The following is a 21,330-nucleotide window of genomic DNA, read 5'->3' on the forward strand; positions in this document are numbered from 1 at the left end:
TGAGCTCCATTACCTCCAGTAACCACCACAGGGAGCCTGGAAAGAGAACTCGCGACCCCTCTGCCAATATAACCAGCTCCACTACCTTCACTAGTAACCAGAGGTAGGCCAGAAAGCGACTTCACAACAGTACCCCCCTTGAGGAGGGGTCACCGAACCCTCATCCACGCCACCAGGCCGATCAGGATGGGCCCAGTGAAAAGCATGAACCAATCTATCGGCATGAATGTCAGAAGCAGAGACACAAGAATTATCCTCCTGGCCATAACCCTTCCTTTTGACCAAGTACTGAAGTCTCTGTCTAGCCAAACGAGAATCCAATATTTTCTCTACCTCATATTCCACATTGCCTTTTACCAATACAGGGCCAGGAGCACGGTGGCTCAGTGGTTAGCGCTGCAGCCTTGCAGCGCTGGGGTACTGGGTTTGAATCCCTGCAAGGAGTTTGTATGTTCTCCCCGTGTTTGCGTGGGTTTCCTCTGGGTACTCCGGTTTCCTCCCACATTCTAGAGACATGCTAATAGGGAATTTAGATTGTGAGCCCCATTGGGGACAGTGATGATAATGTGTGCAAAACTGTAAAGCGCTGCGGAATATGTTAGCGCTATATAAAAATAAAGATTAGTATTATTATTGTTATTAGGAGGCGCTGCTATAGGAACTACTGGCTTCCACAAACCTCTTCAATAGAGATTTATGAAACACGTTATGGATCTTAAATGTAACTGGAAGAGCCAATCGAAAAGAAACAGGATTAAGAATCTCCAAAATCTTATCGTCAATATTCTTTGACGACAACCAAACCATGTCACCCACTTTAAACCGGGGACCAATGGTCCTTTGCCGGTTGGAAAACCATTGGGCATTTTCCTGAGAGAGGGACAACTTATCCACCACTTGGTCCCAAATCTGCTGCATTCTCTCTACCACAGTGTCCACACTTGGGCAGGTCGAAGATTCATAGAATCATAGAATCGTAGAGTTGGAAGGGACCTCCTGGGCCATCTGGTCCAACCCCCTGCTCAAAGCAGGATTCGCTAAATCATCCCAGTCAGATGTCTGTCCAGCCTCTGTTTGAAGACTTCCATTGAAGGAGAACTCACCACTTCTCGTGGCAGCCTGTTCCACTCATTGATCACTCTAACTGTCAAAAAGTTTTTTCTAATATCTAATCTGTGTCTCTTCCCATTCAGTTTCATCCCATTGCTTCTAGTCTTTCCTTGTGCAAATGAGAATAAAGTTGATCCTTCTACAATGTGACAGCCCTTTAGATATTTGTAGACAGCTATTAAGTCTCCTCTCAGTCTTCTCTTTTGCAAACTAAACATTCCCAAATCCTGCAACCTTTCCTCATAAGACAGGGTTTGCAGACCGGTCACCATTCTGGTCGCTCTTTTCTGAACTTGCTCCAGTTTGTTGATGTCTTTTTTAAAATGTGGTGCCCAAAACTGGACACAATATTCCAGATGAGGTCTGACCAAAGAGGAGTAGAGGGAAATAATGACTTCACGTGATCTAGACTGTATGCTTCTGTTAATACATCCTAGAATTGCATTTGCCTTTTTTGCTGCTGCATCACACTGTTGACTCATATTCAGTCTGTGATCTATTAGTATACCCAAGTCTTTTTCACATGTGCTGTCACTTAGCCCTATTCCTCCCATTTTATATATGCTTTTTTCATTTTTATTGCCCAGATGTAGTACTTTGCATTTCTCCCTGTTAAAAACCATTCTGTTAGTTGCTGCCCACTTCTCCAGTTTATTTAAATCTTTTTGAATCCTCTCTCTCTCTTCTCTAGTATTAGCTATCCCTCCTAGCTTTGTGTCATCAGCAAATTTAATCAGTTTACCCTCAATTCCTTCATCTAAATCGTTGATAAAGATGTTGAACAATACAGGGCCCAGGACAGAGCCCTGTGGTACCCCACTTGAGACATTCAAGTGGGGTACCACACTTGCCCTGAAGAAAATTGAGGATGAAACCCAAAGTTACAGAAAAAGGGCGACGTCAAAGTGGCAGAACTAGCTCTATTGTTTAGCGCAAATTCGTCCAAGGGCAAAAATGAGACCCAGTCATCCTGATCAGCAGATATAAAACATCTCAAATAGGACTCCAAAGTCTGGTTTGTTCTCTCAGTCTGCCCATTAGTCTGAGGATGAAATGCAGAGGAGAAAGATAACTGAATTCCCAGTTTGGAACAAAAAGCGCTCCAAAATCTGGAAACAAACTGGACTCCTCTGTCCGACACAATGTTCTCAGGAATCCCATGCAACCGAACCACCTGTTGTAAAAGCAAGGGCACCAACTCTGAAGAAGATGGCAACTTTGGGAGTGGTACAAGATGGATCATCTTAGAAAATCTATCACAAATCACCCAGATAACAGTCATACTCTGAGAGACAGGAAGATCAGAAATAAAATCCATTGAGATATGGGTCCATAGCCTCTTGGGTACCAGCAGGGGCATCAACAACCCACTAGAACGAGAACAGGGTTTAGACCGAGAACAAGTCCCACAGGACTGTGCAAAATTCCTGACATCACGAGATAATGCAGGCCACCAAAAAGACCGACTCACCAAATCTCTAGTACCAAAAATACATGGATGATCAGCCAATGCGGAGCAATGAATTTCGCGCTTTTGAAATATAATTGATCATGTGAGTACATGTGTGTGATATCAAATATTTTTGTGTCAAAAAAGTAAAAGATATTATTAGAATGATCCTATTCCTGAGAATCCTGATCAACATGTCTCTGTGCTATGAAACCTTGCAATCATAATAAATGTATCATCCCAATAATATTTTGATCTGCAAAAACATATTTAACATCCCATTGATCATAACTAACACAGGTTAATATATTAATGCTTAGTAGTGTAACTAACAGTATTTTGTATGCAATAATTTCCTGTAGGTGTTTCCAAATTTAGTTTTTAAATTGATACTTTCAATTATTTGTAGTGATGAGTGTGCTTGGATAAGGTGTTATATGAGCCCCATACCTGCATGCTCCTGCTTGTGCCCACCTGAATGCCACCTAAACCTGCCTGCACCTGCCTGTGCCCACCTGTATACCAGCCATAACTTTCTGCACCTGCCATTGCGTGCCTGTCTACCCACTGAGCCCACCAGGACCTGCTGCTCCTGGGTTCCTGCCATATCTGCATGTATCAGCTGAACCTATCCTTCTTGGACATTCCAGCTTCCTGTCCCTTGGAGGTCAGCTGCTGGGCTTTTGAGGTCTGTTCTGGTGTAGCACTTGGTGTCCATCTGGTGCCAAGCCTAACCCCATCATCACCATCATCAGAGGATCTAAAAAAGAGTCAGGTGTTCACCTAGTTATGCCCCCAATGCTCTCCTCGAGCCACGACACAGAGGTTGCACAACTCATGTTACAGCTTCTATTTTCCATCTAAAACTTTTATGATAAAGAGAGTTAATTTGGTGTGGTGTATTTTATGGATATGTTAATAAAAATGAATCAGGGGAGACACATGCTAGGAAACTCTAACCTTCATTTGAAGCTGTGGTCAGAGTACAGATTGCAATGTTTTTTCTACAGAGCATGTTTCAAAGTTTGGGTTATGATTTTCAATGCACATTAATACATTTCCAAAGAACATAAATGACATATCCAGTATTTCCTACCACTAAAGTAAAATGCTGAACTGTTACTATGATGCTATGGAAATCTCATATTTGAACGATCTAATTAAATTAATCACATTAATTCAACAAGATCACATCTAACAAAATAAATTTATTTTATGATAAGCAATCACTAGTTTTCACAGCAACAACCAACCAGTAACAATAAATTAAGCCAGTCTATTTTTTTCCCCACACATATTGTAATGTTTTTTTTCCATAAATGGTTAATGATGTAATATACTTAAGTCAGGCCAGTGAATTAAATATAAAATATTTTGCTTATAATGCCAGAAATATTGCATGAGCTGCTGGCGTGCAGTCTGTTTTATTTGTGAGAGTTAAAGTCTGAGTGTTGACTTTGCCTAGGTTTATGATTTGTACATCGTAAACTTAGTGGAAATTTTCTTTCTTTCTTCTAAAGAGTGAAAGTGAACACATCTGAAAGGAACCATTGAGTGAAAAGCATTTAAGAGTTATTTCACTATCTGACAGCTAATATATTTCCTTCCTAGTATAAGAAGGGTTTTGTTAAAACGTTTTTTCCCCCTGCCAGCACTGGCTAAAAAAAAAAAATTATAATCTGTATAATAAAGATCAATCAAAACTATTGGTTTATAAATGGCTTTCAATTTATTTATTTTATTTAATTTCTCTGCACTATGTCTTTTATTAATACACTTATTTAAAACTGTAAATGCTTAATGAAATGCAAGACATGACTGCTTATTGAAAAGCAAGATAACAAACATCAACTGTATTGATTCCTCGCCAAAAGTTAGTTATGGGATTAAACTAATTCACAGGCTAGCCTAAAAACATAATTTTTCCCTAATCTCTCCTGTTTTACATTTTTAAAGGTTAATTCAGTAGTGATATAAAATATGATTATGACCTCATTTTTATACTAAGCAGATCCTTAATTTAATTTCCATAGAATACAATTATTAATTTGAATCCAGGAAGTAGGAGTCATCAACAAACATTTTTAATTTTGCAAATATGTTCACGATACTTATTGCCTGGATTCAATTCAGAGAGTGCGGAAGTCTTCATATTCATGACAATATACGTATGTTTAGGGGTTAGGCTAAAGGGCAAAAGTGCTGTACGTATAGTTGTCAAACTAACCTGATTAGTTATTATGAAGATGTGAGTAGTAGTGATGAGTGGATGATTTGAAAATTGAATTGGTCAGTGAAGATGAGCGCACGTGTTCGGAAAGTGTTCACCAATTTCAAATTCGGCATGAACATGGCACATTCAGATTTGTGTTCGCTTTCACAAGCATTTTTACTCAAAGTCGGCAAAATTCGGTCACAGTTTGGTAAATCATCATGTTTCTACTAATGCTTTTGTTATTACTTTGGCTTTGATAATGGTGTTGTATGATGAGCGGGGGAGAATGTGTTTGATGAGGGGGAAGCGTTGTGGAGAGGTTAGAAGAGCAAGTGTAGCATTTACAGGAGCAGTGTGCTCTTTTTTTTCCTTAATTTTATGTGTGTTGAAATCAGGGCGCATAAACCATCCACAACGTCATGACAAAAGTCTTCTGTGATTGGCTGCCATATAATAATGTGATGTCCCTGGCCATATAAAAAGCGGACATTTTGCTTTACTGGCGCCATTGTCTCAGTGTCACAGTGCAGAGAGGTCGCTCCTACGTTAATGCTGGTGCTGAAAGTGAACTTGTGAGTTAAATAGATAGGATCCTGTCCTGTGTGAAATGGATCTTCCAGCATCAAAGTAGCAAAACTGTGTGACAGTCTCTGGAGCCCCCATTGGCTACTTCAAATCGTTTGTGATAAAACGGTGTTGCAGTGGCAATTCAGAAGGTCAGATTCCCACTTAAAAATCATTAGGCCTATTATTGGGGAGCAGCATGGAGGGTCAATTTGCTACTACAAATCATTTGTGATAAAACTGTGTTTCAGAGACAAATCAGGAGGCCACATTTCCACTTCAAAATTGTTAGGCCTAATATTGGGGTGCAGCCACGAGGCCCAGTTAGCTACTACAAATCGTTTGTGAAAAAATTGTATTTCAGTGGTAAATCAGAAGGCCAGATTTCCATTAAAAATCCTTAGACCTAATATTGGGGTGTGGCTTGGAGGGCGAATTAGCTACTCCAAAACATTTGTGAAAAAAAGTGTTTCAGTTGTAAATCAGAAGGCCATATTTCCACTTAAAAATCATTAGGCCTAATATTGGGGTGCAGCCTGGAGGCCCAAATAGCTACTTCAAAATGTTTGTGATAAAACTATGTTTCAGTGGCAAATCAGAACTCCAGATTTCCACTTAAAGGGAGCCTGTCAGCAGGTTTGGCTGATATAAGATACAGCCACTGCCTTTTAGGGCTTATCTATAGCATTCTATAATGCTGTAGATAAGCCCCCGGTCCGACCTGAAAGATAAGAAAAATAAGTTTTATCTTACTCACCCGGGGTGGGCGGTCCAGTGTGTTCCAGTCCGATGGGTGTCGCAGGTCCAGGTCCAGTGCCTCCCATGTTCTTGTAATGCCGCCCTCCTGTTGCTTCATCGCTCCCTGGCATTGTGCTTCTGCGCAGGCATACTTATCTGCCCTGTTGAGGGCAGAGTAAAGTACTGCAGTGTGCAGATGCTGGACCTCTCTGACCTGTCCCAGTGCCTGCGCACTTCAGTACTTTGGTTTGCCCTCAACAGGGCAGATAAGTATGCCTGCACAGGAGTGCGATGCCGGGGATCTATGAAGCAACAGGAGGGCGCATCGCAAGAAGATGGGAGGCACCAGACCTGGACCTGTGACACCCATCAGCCCGGATGGCACTGGACCACCCCCCTGGGTGAGAATAATAAACTTATTTTTCTTATCTTTCAGGTCGGACCGGGGGCTTATCTACAGCATTATAGAATGTATCCGGAAAAATCATATGAACCCAAAATCACAAAAATATATCAATCTTTACTAAATAGCAAAGACACAGTGCCTTGCGAAAGTATTCGGCCCCCTGGAACTTTTCAACCTTTTCCCACATATCATGCTTCAAACGTAAAGATACCAAATATGAATTTTTGGTGAAGAATCAACAACAAGTGGGACACAATTGTGAAGTTCAACGAAATTTATTGGTTATTTTAAATTTTTGTGTAAATTCAAAAACTGAAAAGTGGAGCGTGCAATATTATTTAGCCCCTTTACTTTCAGTGCAGCAAACTCTCTCCAGAAGTTCATTGTGGATCTCTGAATGATCCAATGTTGTCCTAAATAACTAATGATGATAAATATAATCCACTTGTGTGTAATCAAGTCTCCGTATAAATGCACCTGCTCTGTGATAGTCTCAGGGTTCTGTTTGAAGCACAGAGATCATCATGAAGACCAAGGAACACAACAGGCAGGTCGGTGATACTGTTGTGGAGACGTTTAAAGCTGGATTTGTTTACAAAATGATTTCCAAAATTTTAAACATCCCAAGGAGCACTGTACAAGTGATCATATTAAAATGGAAGGCGTATCATATCACTGCAAATCTACCAAGACCCCTCCGTCGCTCTAAACTTTCATCTCAAACAAGGAGAAGACTGATCAGAGATGCAGCCAAGAGGCCCATGATCACTCTGGATGAACTGCAGAGATCTACAGCTGAGGTGGGACAGTCTGTCCATAGGACAACAATCAGTCGTACACTGCACAAATCTGGCCTTTATGGAAGAGTGGCTAGAAGAAAGCCATTTCTCAAAGATACCCATAAAAAGTGTCATTTAAAGTTTGCAGCAAGCCACCTGGGAGACACACCAAACATGTGGAAGAAGGTGCTCTGGTCAGATGAAACCAAAATCGAACTTTTTGGCAACAATGCTAAACGATATGTTTGGCGTAAAGGCAACACAGCTCATCACCATGAACACACCATCCCCACTGTCAAACATGATGGTGGCAGCATCATGGTTTTGGCCTACTTTTCTTCAGCAGGGACAAGGAAGATGGATAAAATTGATGGGAAGATGGACGGAGCCAAATACAGGATTATTCTTGAAGAAAACCTGTTGGGAGTCTGCAAAAGACCTGAGACTTTGACGGAGATTTGTCTTCCAACAAGACAATGATCCCAAACATAAAGCAAAATCTACAATGGAATGGTTCACAAATAAACGTATCCAGGTGTTAGAATGGCCAAGTCAAAGTCCAGACCTGAATCCAATCGACAATCTGTGGAAAGAGCTGAAAACTGCTGTCCACAAACGATCTCCATCAAACCTCACTGAGCTTGAGCTGTTTGCCAAGGAAGAATGGGCAAGAATTTCAGTCTCTCAATGTACAAAACTGATACCACTGATACCACAAGCGACTTGCAGCTGTAATCACAGCAAAAAGTGGCACAACAAAGTATTAAGTTAAAGGGGCCAAATAATATTGCACGCCCCACTTTTCAGTTTTTGAATTTCCACAAAAATTTAAAATAGCCAGCAAATTTCATTCAATTTCACAATTGTGTCCCACTTGTTGATTCTTCACCAAAAATTTACATTTGGTATCTTTATGTTTGAAGCATGATATGTGGGAAAAGGTTGAAAAGTTCCAGGGGGCTGAATACTTTCGCAAGGCTCTGTACATAACATACAAGGTTAAAAAGTGGGAAACTCAAAATAAGGCACCACAACCCACATTCATAATAGTAAGAGGCTGTGCTAGAGTCGAGCAAAACGGGTCGGTCAAATTTAAAAGTCGGCAACTTTCGCTGAAGTCGGCTTTCATGAAACGAAGCCCGACCATAATGTGAGGTCGGCCACGAGGTCGGCGACCAGAGGGCCAAAGTCGCATTTCAAATGATGCTTCCAGCGCCATTTTTCAGCCAATGATGGAGGACACACACTGATGAAATAGGCATCGGTCACCACCATCTTTGAGAAGGGCATGCAAGTGATTGGCTGGCTTTGTGTGGCGTCACAGGGGCTATAAAAGGGCGTGCACACCAACCGCCATCTTACTTCTGCCGATCTTAGCATTAGGGAGAGTTTGCTGCTGCTGATTCGGAATAAGGGAGAGCGTTAGGCAGGGAAGAAGAACCAAAAAACTGCTTCTGCTGCTAGCGATTTCAACTGTACAACACAACAGTTTGTGTGCAATGACAGGGGGGGATATATTTTTGTGCATCAGCTCTGTTGGTTATTAGGCTGCCTTATAAGGCTCCCTGATTGCTGTATTGCTGTTTGCACACTGCTGTGTAAACTGCTTTTTTAAAAGCAAAAATACTTTTCTTCCTCTTTTCTGCACAGTTACCAAGCGTTCATTTTTCCACCCTTTTGTGTGCAGCAGTCCTGCTTATTAGGCTGCTTGCGTCCATACTTGGACTGAGAGCATCATTGTCAGCATTCTCAAATCTCTAGTGAGATCCAAATTCTCACCAATACTACATACACCCTCCACCTTGTCATACATCATCCAATTTCAGCCTGTTACATTGAGGTGTAATCTCTACTGGGCCTGAGACAATAGTTCAGCCTCCTAAGATCTATAGTGAGATTCAAATTATCACCAATAGTATATACACCCTCCACCTTGTCATACACCATCCAATTTCAGCCTGTTACATTGAGGTGTAACTCTACTGGGCCTGAGACAATAGTTCAGCGTCCTCAAATCTCTAGTGAGATTGAAATTCTCATCAATACTACATACACCCTCCACCTTGTCATACACCATCCAATTTCAGCCTGTTACATTGAGGTGTAATCTCTACTGGGCCTGAGACAATAATTCAGCGTCCTCAAATCTCTAGTGAGATTCAAATTCTCACCAATACTATATACACCCTCCACTTTGTCATACACCATCCAATTTCAGCCTGTTACATTGAGGTGTAATCTCAACTGGGCCTGAGACAATAGTTCAGCGTCCTCAAATCTCTAGTGAGATTCAAATTCTCACCAATACTACATACACCCTCCACCTTGTCATACACCATCCAATTTCAGCCTGTTACATTGAGGTGTAATTTCTACTGGGCCTGAGACAATAGTTCAGCATCCTCAGATCTCTAGTGAGATTCAAATTCTCACCAATACTACATAAACCCTCAACTTTGTCATACACCATCCAATTTCAGCCTGTTACATTCAGGTGTAATCTCTACTGAGCCTGAGACAATAGTTCAGCATCCTCAGATCTCTAGTGAGATTCAAATTCTCACCAATGCTATATACACCCTCCACCTTGTCATACACCATCCAATTTCAGCCTGTTACATTGAGGTGTAATCTCTACTGGGCCTGAGACAATAGTTCAGCATCGTCAAATCTCTAGTGAGATTCAAATTCTCACCAATACTATATACACCCTCCACCTTGTCATACACAATCCAATTTTAGCCTGTTACATTTAGGTGTAATCTGTACTGAGCCTGAGACAATAGTTCAGCATCCTCAAATCTATAGTAAGATTCAAATTCTCACCAATACTACATTCACCCTCCACCTTGTCATACACCATCCAATTTCAGCCTGTTACATTGAGGTGTAATCTCTACTGTGCCATAGACAATAGTTCAGCGTCCTCAAATCTCTAGTGAGATTCAAATTCTCATCAATACTGTATACACCCTCCACCTTGTCATACACCATCCAATTTCAGCCTGTTACATTGAGGTGTAATCTCTACTGAGCCTGAGACAATAGTTCAGCTTTCTCAAATCTCTAGTGTGATTCAAATTCTCACCAATACTACATACACCCTCCACCTTGTCATACACCATCCTATTTCAGCCTGTTACATTGAGGTGTAATCTCTACTGGGCCTGAGACAATAGTTCAGCGTCCTCAAATCTCTAGTGAGATTCAAATTCTCACCAATACTACATACACCCTCCACCTTGTCATACACCATCTAATTTCAGCCTGTTACATTGAGTTGTAATCTCTACTGGGCGTGAGACAATAGTTCAGCGTCCTCAAATCTCTAGTGAGATTCAAATTCTCACCAATACTGTATACACCCTCCACCTTGTCATACACCATCCAATTTCAGCCTGTTACATTGAGTTGTAATCTCTACTGGGCGTGAGACAATAGTTCAGCTTCCTCAAATCTCTAGTGAGATTCAAATTCTCACCAATACTATATGCACCCTCCACCTTGTCATACACAATCCAATATCAGCCTGTTACTTTGAGGTGTAATCTCTACTGGGCCTGAGACAATAGTTCAGCGTCCTCAAATCTCTAGTGAGATTCAAATTCTCACCAATACTGTATACACCTTCTACCTTGTTTTACAGTACCATATAGCTGGTGTTATTTTGGGTACATTTTCACAAAATTGAGGAAGTATGGTGGAACGGGCCGTGGATGTGGGCAGGGGTTGCCAGCTGGTCCTGATGATGGTGGTGTTGGTGGTGCATCTGTTGGTAGTGGCAAAAGCACAATAGCACCTAAGGCAGGAGGTGTTGAGCCTGCATCATCGTCTGGCTCCACAAGGCCTCGAAGGCTCCCTTTTCTGGGAGTAGGTAAACCACTTTTAAAGCCGGAGCTTCAGGAACAAGTTTTGGCTTACATTGCTGACACAGCCTCCAGCTCTCTTGCCTCCTCTTCTGAAGTTTCAAAAAATAAAAGCATTGAGTCATCAGTGGAGGCTCCTGGTCAGGAACAACATCTTTCCTTGTGTCCTTCACCCCTACCAAAAGTGAAGGATGAGGCAGGCCACACTACAGATTACTCCATGGAGCTCTTTTCACATACCATGCCTGGGTTATCAAGTCAAATCGTGAATTCCGCAGGCCAAGATGAATCTGACATGGAGTGCACTGATGCACAGCCACTGCTAGATTTTTCTGCTGGTACATTCACTCAGAGCACTACATTGTCCTTGCAGTGTACTGAGCCAGAATCTGACCCTGATGAAACTCAGTAGCCCCCTCCCGCATACTATACCACCATACACGGTGACACAGAGGAAGGTGCACATGACATTGAAGAGGAGGTGATGGATGACCCAGTTGTTGACCCAGATTGGCGTCCATTGGGGGTAGAGTGTGCCGCTGCCAGTAGCTCAGAAGAGGAGGAGGAGCATCCGCAGAGGGCATCGACATCGCAACAGTTGTTATCTAGCAGGCCCGGAGCAGTCCAAAAGCGGGTCACAAAAATCCAAAGAATTGCAGGACAGCTTGGCCAGACGGTCAAAAAAGCACAGCGTGCAAGGCCTCAAACTGTCTTACCTAGTAGGAAGAGTGCAGTGTGGCACTTTTTTGAACAAAATCCTAATGATCAGGCAAAGGTAATCTGTAAGAAGTGCGCAAAGACCTTTAGCCGAGGGAAAAATCTGAGAAATTTGAATACCAGTTGCATGCTAAGACATTTAAACACCATGCACTTGCAAGCGTGGATGGACTACCAAAACTCACGTACCACATGTGCTACTTCTCCCAAAGAAGGTAGTCAGCAACGCAACATTGTTTCACCCACTGTAAGTCCACCGGTTAGCACACCACCAGCAGCAAATGTTGAGTTGTCGTCGCAAGGGCAAATCATTCAGGGAATCACAACACACAATGGTGGTGATGTTTCTCCCACGAGCCGTAGGGGGCAACATGGAAGAGGTGTTCGTGGTGCACAAATCCGAAGTGACGTTGGACACAGGGGTTTCATGACCATGTTGTGGTCTTATTTTTCAAGTACCGCTCACACAACTGGTAATACTGCATCGATCGAAAGTGACAGGATACTGCAGTTATCAACTATGTATAGATCCTAAAAAAACCATGGAGATACGAACCGCAAATATAGTAAAAAAGTCACTTTATTGTAACAAACGCTTTAGACAAAATGTACAAAAATACAGACAACAAACAAGTTGCTCAAACAGGGCTCATATATGGTAACCGCTGCTAACACCCTATATATAACAGAATGGGTAATATAAAGTGAAGCAAAGAATCTCTAAGAGAGCCATTAATTTCATAGTGTACAGGCCCTCACTAAGAGAAAACAGAGCTATCACACTCCAGATAGAAAAATTCAAAGTGAGTGGATAAATATCCATCCAAATTAGTAACAACACAGTCCAAGGAGTCAAAAAACATACCCATAAGTATCTGCAGGTGAACGCGGCACTAAACAGAGCAGCCCCGACGCGCGTTTCGCGTGGGCTTCCTCGGGGGGCTATGTCATACACCAACCAATTTCAGCCTGTTACATTGAGGTGTAATCTCTACTGGGCCTGAGACAATAGTTCAGCGTCCTCAAATCTCTAGTGAGATTCAATTCTCACCAATACTATATACACCCACCACCTTGTCATACACCAACCAATTTCAGCCTGTTACATTGAGGTGTAATTTCTACTGGACCTGAGACAATAGTTCAGCATCGTCAAATCTCTAGTGAGATTCAAATTCTCACCAATACTATATACACCCTCCACCTTGTCATACACAATCCAATTTTAGCCTGTTACATTTAGGTGTAATCTGTACTGAGCCTGAGACAATAGTTCAGCATCCTCAAATCTATAGTAAGATTCAAATTCTCACCAATACTACATTCACCCTCCACCTTGTCATACACCATCCAATTTCAGCCTGTTACATTGAGGTGTAATCTCTACTGTGCCATAGACAATAGTTCAGCGTCCTCAAATCTCTAGTGAGATTCAAATTCTCATCAATACTGTATACACCCTCCACCTTGTCATACACCATCCAATTTCAGCCTGTTACATTGAGGTGTAATCTCTACTGAGCCTGAGACAATAGTTCAGCTTCCTCAAATCTCTAGTGTGATTCAAATTCTCACCAATACTACATACACCCTCCACCTTGTCATACACCATCCTATTTCAGCCTGTTACATTGAGGTGTAATCTCTACTGGGCCTGAGACAATAGTTCAGCGTCCTCAAATCTCTAGTGAGATTCAAATTCTCACCAATACTACATACACCCTCCACCTTGTCATACACCATCTAATTTCAGCCTGTTACATTGAGTTGTAATCTCTACTGGGCGTGAGACAATAGTTCAGCGTCCTCAAATCTCTAGTGAGATTCAAATTCTCACCAATACTGTATACACCCTCCACCTTGTCATACACCATCCAATTTCAGCCTGTTACATTGAGTTGTAATCTCTACTGGGCGTGAGACAATAGTTCAGCTTCCTCAAATCTCTAGTGAGATTCAAATTCTCACCAATACTATATGCACCCTCCACCTTGTCATACACAATCCAATATCAGCCTGTTACTTTGAGGTGTAATCTCTACTGGGCCTGAGACAATAGTTCAGCGTCCTCAAATCTCTAGTGAGATTCAAATTCTCACCAATACTGTATACACCTTCTACCTTGTTTTACAGTACCATATAGCTGGTGTTATTTTGGGTACATTTTCACAAAATTGAGGAAGTATGGTGGAACGGGCCGTGGATGTGGGCAGGGGTTGCCAGCTGGTCCTGATGATGGTGGTGTTGGTGGTGCATCTGTTGGTAGTGGCAAAAGCACAATAGCACCTAAGGCAGGAGGTGTTGAGCCTGCATCATCGTCTGGCTCCACAAGGCCTCGAAGGCTCCCTTTTCTGGGAGTAGGTAAACCACTTTTAAAGCCGGAGCTTCAGGAACAAGTTTTGGCTTACATTGCTGACACAGCCTCCAGCTCTCTTGCCTCCTCTTCTGAAGTTTCAAAAAATAAAAGCATTGAGTCATCAGTGGAGGCTCCTGGTCAGGAACAACATCTTTCCTTGTGTCCTTCACCCCTACCAAAAGTGAAGGATGAGGCAGGCCACACTACAGATTACTCCATGGAGCTCTTTTCACATACCATGCCTGGGTTATCAAGTCAAATCGTGAATTCCGCAGGCCAAGATGAATCTGACATGGAGTGCACTGATGCACAGCCACTGCTAGATTTTTCTGCTGGTACATTCACTCAGAGCACTACATTGTCCTCGCAGTGTACTGAGCCAGAATCTGACCCTGATGAAACTCAGTAGCCCCCTCCCGCATACTATACCACCATACACGGTGACACAGAGGAAGGTGCACATGACATTGAAGAGGAGGTGATGGATGACCCAGTTGTTGACCCAGATTGGCGTCCATTGGGGGTAGAGTGTGCCGCTGCCAGTAGCTCAGAAGAGGAGGAGGAGCATCCGCAGAGGGCATCGACATCGCAACACTTGTTATCTGGCAGGCCCGGAGCAGTCCAAAAGCGGGTCACAAAAATCCAAAGAATTGCAGGACAGCTTGGCCAGACGGTCAAAAAAGCACAGCGTGCAAGGCCTCAAACTGTCTTACCTAGTAGGAAGAGTGCAGTGTGGCACTTTTTTGAACAAAATCCTAATGATCAGGCAAAGGTAATCTGTAAGAAGTGCGCAAAGACCTTTAGCCGAGGGAAAAATCTGAGAAATTTGAATACCAGTTGCATGCTAAGACATTTAAACACCATGCACTTGCAAGCGTGGATGGACTACCAAAACTCACGTATCACATGTGCTACTTCTCCCAAAGAAGGTAGTCAGCAACGCAACATTGTTTCACCCACTGTAAGTCCACCGGTTAGCACACCACCAGCAGCAAATGTTGAGTTGTCGTCGCAAGGGCAAATCATTTAGGGAATCACAACACACAATGGTGGTGATGTTTCTCCCACGAGCCGTAGGGGGCAACATGGAAGAGGTGTTCGTGGTGCACAAATCCGAAGTGACGTTGGACACAGGGGTTTCATGACCATGTTGTGGTCTTATTTTTCAAGTACCGCTCACACAACTGGTAATACTGCATCGATCGAAAGTGACAGGATACTGCAGTTGTCAACTATGGTAGCAAAGTAACAAACTACTTCTCCTCCCATATCGATGTTCTCCCTCACCGGTCATTCCCCTTTGACTATTGGGCCAGTAAACTTGACACCTGGCCTGAATTGGCACAGTATGCCTTACAGGAGCTCGCTTGCCCTGCTGCTAGTGTGTTATCTGAAAGAGTCTTCAGTGCTGCTGGATCAATCCTGACAGAAAAAAGGACCCGTCTGTCCACCCAAAATGTTGATGATCTAACCTTCATTAAAATGAACCATGCATGGGTTTTAAAGGATTTTCTCCCACCCTCCCCTGCTGACACGTAGGTTGCCAGAAAAATGGCTCGCTTTTGTCCTCCTCTTCCGCGGACTTCTCCAATTACTCCATTTGCAGCTGCTGAATGTCCAACATTAACATATGCCATTTTTTCCACCTCCCTAACTGGGCTGCCTCCCCCCCACAAGGCCGGGGTCACCCCCTGGCACACGCACCCGTGCGAGTGCCGTTGCCCTGGACAGGTGGGTGGGCCCACTCTTGGGCAACGGCACTGGCACAGGGACCCTCATAGTACAATCAAGTGTCTCTGACGGTGGGGGTGCACACCCGCCGTCAGACACATTGGCGTACTATGAGGGGCCCTGTGCCAGTACCGCCGGCCACAAGTGGGCCCCCCCTGCTTGCTCAGGGCACCAGCACTTGCAATACTTACCTCTCCCTGCTCCACCACTATTTAGTCTGGCCTGATAAATACTTCACTGGGACTGCCAATACAAATTTGGTGAAATGATAGATGATGGTTAAGACGTAGCTATGCCCTGTCCTGCTGGGCTCTATCTTCAGATGATCAATGGCTTCCATTTGTTATGGACGTCGACTCACAATGAGATGCAGTGGTGGTTTATCATCAGCTTTCACGGTTTTCCGACTCACAGACGTGTGACATTCCTGCACACATTTTTAAATGTGTCCTCTCATGCCAATCCAATAGAATCACCTACAGCCTGTGGCTTCTGTCTTTTGCACTCCAAAGTTACCTGACAGATCATGATAGGCACTGAAGACAATGTCTACATCACTCCCTGTGATCACAATTTGATGGAGATGAGTAACGGTGATGGGTTCCACGGTACTGCGATACAGCAAACATTTCTTCAGAAGAACTGTTTTCGCTGTCTCCACAGACAAAATAATTGAGGCTCAGCATCGCCTCTGAGAATTCTCCCGGGAGTTTTTCCCGTGATTAGTAATTCCAAAATTTCTGCAATCAGTCGACTTTCCGTCTGTACTTGTATCCATCTCGTTTCCTCTTGCGGAGAGTCTGGACTGTCTTACTGAGACTGAAATATATATGAAGATTGAAAAATACCCAAACAGTGTATACTGGTGTACTCCTTTTTCTACTTTTTAGCTTCTTGTCTAATCTATACTGAGGCTGTGAGTGTCTTTGTCGGACTCAGGAAATATACACGCAGATTTTTAATGTTTAAACTATGCTATATATACCTGCTATCCAGTGATACTGTACCCTTTCTCAACTTTCTACAATCACATCGAATCCATACTGGGCCTGAGAACGTCAGAGTCTGCCTCCTGATTAGAGATGAGCGGTGTTCGAGTCGACCTGTTCGCCAAGTTAAAATTCCAGCTGTTTTGGGCGGTGTTCGAGCCGTTCGTCGAACTCGAACACTTTGCTTAAAATTCTGCTGTTCGAGGTTCCGTTCGAGAACAGTTCGTTCACCAAAAGTGTAACTTCATTTTCACATCAATAATGGTTTTCAATGTTAATAGACGGTTTTATGGCATAGTAGCGGTGTGTGGTAGCAAGCAGTGTGGTGCACCTGTCAAGGAGCTACACCATGTGTTTTTCTAATAATTTTTTACTGCATCTTGTCCAGAAAATCCTTTAGGGCCTTGTAGCACTGTCTGCTACTCAGCAGAGGAGCCCACCAGTGCTCCTAGCTATGCCGCTTGTTTATGAAAGAGCCAGGTTTTGACTGCATTTAGCACAGTTAATACTTTGGGCCTAGTAACTGTGTCTGATACTCATCAGAGGAGCCCACCCGTGAACCAAGCAGTGCTGCCTGTTTATGTAAGAACCATTTTTTAACTCCATTTAGCCCAGTGATTACTTTGGGACTAGGACTGGTGTCTACTGCTCAGCAGAGGAGCTCACCTGTGAACCTAGCTATGCCGCCCGTTTATGTAAGCACTGTCTGCTACTCAGCAGAGTTGCCCACCCATGAACCAAGCTATGCCGCCTGTTTATGTAAGAACTGCATGCTACTCAGCATAGGAGCCCAGCTGTTAGCAAGCTACAGCACCTGTGGTTTGGACAATTAATTTTTCCATTCTTTCTGGAATGCCGGTTAGGCCTAATTCCGGAATTCCGGTTGACCTGCACTTACTGGGAAATCCTCGTTCGCGGGGAAGAATTGTAATCCCAGATCCCCATCACTAATGGTGCTCAGCGGGTTATCTGCACCTGTAAGCGACACACGCTGGTCCTTTCAGTATAGCCCGCATGCAGCCCCGGACATGTAAGGGCATGACAGACTTGTTATTGCTCGATCTCGCGTGCCAGAGCCTCACGTGTCTCTCTAGTAAGCTTGACGCGTACCGCGGAGGCATGCCAGAGTCTTGTTCGTTAAAGGAATTAAGCAGACAAATCGCTAGCACAACTAAAAACGGACATCCACCACCACCCACTGAATCGACAAAGCTTGCAATCTGTCCATCTTTTCTGTAGCTGGCATGGTTGAGGTTTCCCAGGTGGAGTCGAATTAAGCCGCAGGCTCCACTCCTGGTGGTGCCCTTCTGGACATTCCTTTAAGGTTCAGCTTTGCAACCATACTGCCCCCGGAAACCATACACTTTGCCTTCATGGACGCTGTTCAGAAGTTCGTGGGAATAACGATGCCCGATCGGCAGTTGGCATAATTTATGGTGGGAAGTCCGATGGTATATGATCGTCTTCGATTTCAGATTTTTATTTTTTTTTTGTATTTTACATTTTTATTCCAGCCTTTCTTGACTTCATAAGGGCATGACATGCCAATATCTGTGTCTCCTCCTCCTCCTTTTACTCCTCCACCTCTTTTCTATATGTAGTTGCCCTTTTCCATATGTTATTTTTGTATTCTGAGTAGTGTTGAGCATTCCGATACTGCAAATATCGGGTATCGGCCGATATTCGCTGTATCGGGTTTCCCTTACTGAGTTCCGATACTTTTTGCATATCGAATACCGGAATCGGAAGTTCCCATAATGCTATGAGCCAGTTTGATTTGATTCAGCCAATGAGGAATCCTAAGAAGTGTGGGCACATCCTGTTAGGCATGTAGGCATGTTAACTAATGGCATGGCTGTGATTGGCTGCGACCAGACCACCCAGCTGCTCCTCCCCCAGACACAGGCTGAACAGTGATCTATGGAAAGTGAAACTAGCTTGGGAGGAGGAAGCGACAAGCTCTCATTTCAATGCCGGAACACCCCCCCTGGACGTTTATCTTAGAAGCGAGAGATGATATCTTGGAAACCGTGCAGACTAGCCACAGAAGGTAAATTACTTATTGTCAGCATTCTGCAGCCTAGATATGCACTGAGATTATGTGAAAAGCCCAGACATCCTGTTCTGTTATGTATTTCCGCCAAGTTGGATCGCCAGCAAAGGCTGGTGGGGTACTTGGTACCGGGCCCGTTGGTTTCAATGGGAGATGTCACGGTAGCTGTGACCCGGTCCGTGGCCCTGGGCATCCATTGTAAAAGGGAAATGTTGAACATGTGGATGATGATTAAAGTTTATGAGTGAATGATTCGTGACGCCACCTGTGGTGTTCGGCAATGAAGATGTTAAGCCGACGCTGCAGACAGATCCTCTGGGACAGATGATGTGGTGCAGCTTTGATGTTGTGGCCCTCCACAGGTAGGGCTGTAGTCCTAGGGCAGTGTAAATGGAGAGGTAGTGAAGAGACGTAGATGGGGCAGTGCCAGGCACAGAGATGTAGCAGTGCTGAGTGTGTTGTGCAGGAATAACTGGAGGACACCAGGGCATGCAGCTCCAAAGCTTTACTCACAGTCTGTTGTGCATACAGGTGCCCGCATCTGTGCCGTGTCCTCCGGGTCAGGGGCTCAGTCAACCTCCAAGCTAGATGAAGCACTCCGTTCCAACACTCCGCCAACATGTGCCTTTTCTGACGTCTCCCTCTATTGCTACACAACCCCATTAACATAGTCAATATCTTTGTAACTCCGAACGTCTTAAAAAAAAAAAATTCCTGCTATTCCATTTGATTGGGCTAAACCTCTATGCCTTTAATGTCTCCTCCACCTCCCCAATACATTCTACATTATTCTTAGTTGTTTTCCTTCATGTAGAATTAACCTACAAGTAAAGAAAGGATTTATTTTAATTCCGATATTTCTGTCCCATTGACTTGTATTGGTTTCCGGTATCGGAATCGGCGATATCCGATACTTTTTGGGTATCGTTCCGATCCAATCCGATCCGATATTTCCCAATATCAGAAGGTATTGCTCAACACTAATTCTGAGCATTTTGTCTGCTTTGGGACACCTTTTAAGGTGTTTTGTAATTGTTTTCTATGTGTTAGTATGTGTTTGTGTTTGCCTGCCATTGTTTTCAATTGTGTTCATAGAACGTTTGACAAACATTTGACGAACTTGCCTCCTGTTCGACGAACTAAAACGAACTCGAACACTAGCGGGGTGGCTCAACACTACGCCTGATATATTGACGTACATTTTTAATGTTTAAAATATGCTATATATACCTGGTGTCTGGTGATACTGTACCCTTTCTGCCAGGAAGTCCTCCTCCACCCACCACTCTAAGTGAATCATTGACACCTGGAACATTGTCCCACATGTGTGATTATTTCTTGCAGATCTTCTTGTTATGTTGTGGTGTGATCCATCCTGAGCGTGTGACAGTCTGTGGGTTGGTCCTGCAATTTAGATGTACATTTAAAAATTACCCCAACACTAGTGTATACAGCTCTACGCTTGTGATACATTGCCCATTTCCTGCTTTTTATATTCTGGTCTAATCCAAACTGACCAAGTGAGAGTTATTTTCTGACTGTGGAAATAAATACTGAGATTGACAACAATGACCCCTACACTGTGTACAGCTGTACTCTTCAGATCCATTGCCGTTTTACGGCTTTTTATATTGTGTTGTAATCCATATTGAGCCTGAGAGCGTCTGTGTCTGCCTCCTGAAATATCTACAGAGATTTAGAATGTTTAAACTATACTATATATACCTGATATCTGATGATACTGTACACTTTTTCTACTTTTTATATTCTTGTCTAATCCATACTGAGCCTGTGAGTGTCTCTGTGTGACTGATGGAATAAATAGGGAGATCGACAATTATCCTTTGACTGTATAGAGCTGTACGCTTCTGATACAGTACCATACATCTGATGTTATTTTGGGTACATTTTCTCCAAAATTTTGAAGTATGGTGGAAGAGGCCGTGGACGTGGGTGTGGGAGGGCCAGCTGGTGCTGATGGTGGTGGTGCTTCTTCTGGTAGTGGCAAAAGCACAATAGCAGCTAAGGCAGGAGGTGTTGAGCCTGCATCATGGTCTGGCTCCAGAACTTCTGGAAGGCTACCTTTTCTGGGAGTAGGTTAACCACTTTTAAAGCCGGAGCATCAGGAACTGGTTTTGGCTTACATTGCCAAAACAGACTCCAGCAAATATGCCCTCCTCTTCTGAAGTTTCAAAAAATGCAAGCACTGAGTCGTCAAGTGCTTGCTCCTGGTCAGGAAGAACCCCTTTCCTTGTGTCCTTCACCCCCTCCAAAAGTGAATGATGCAGCAGGCTACACTTCACATTAGTCCATGTAGCTCTTTCTATCATGCCATGCCTGGGTTATCAAGTCAAAT

Source organism: Dendrobates tinctorius, unplaced genomic scaffold, assembly GCF_039654945.1.
Source record: "Dendrobates tinctorius isolate UK_male_01 unplaced genomic scaffold, ASM3965494v1 ptg000174l, whole genome shotgun sequence".
NCBI lineage: Eukaryota > Metazoa > Chordata > Amphibia > Anura > Dendrobatidae > Dendrobates > Dendrobates tinctorius.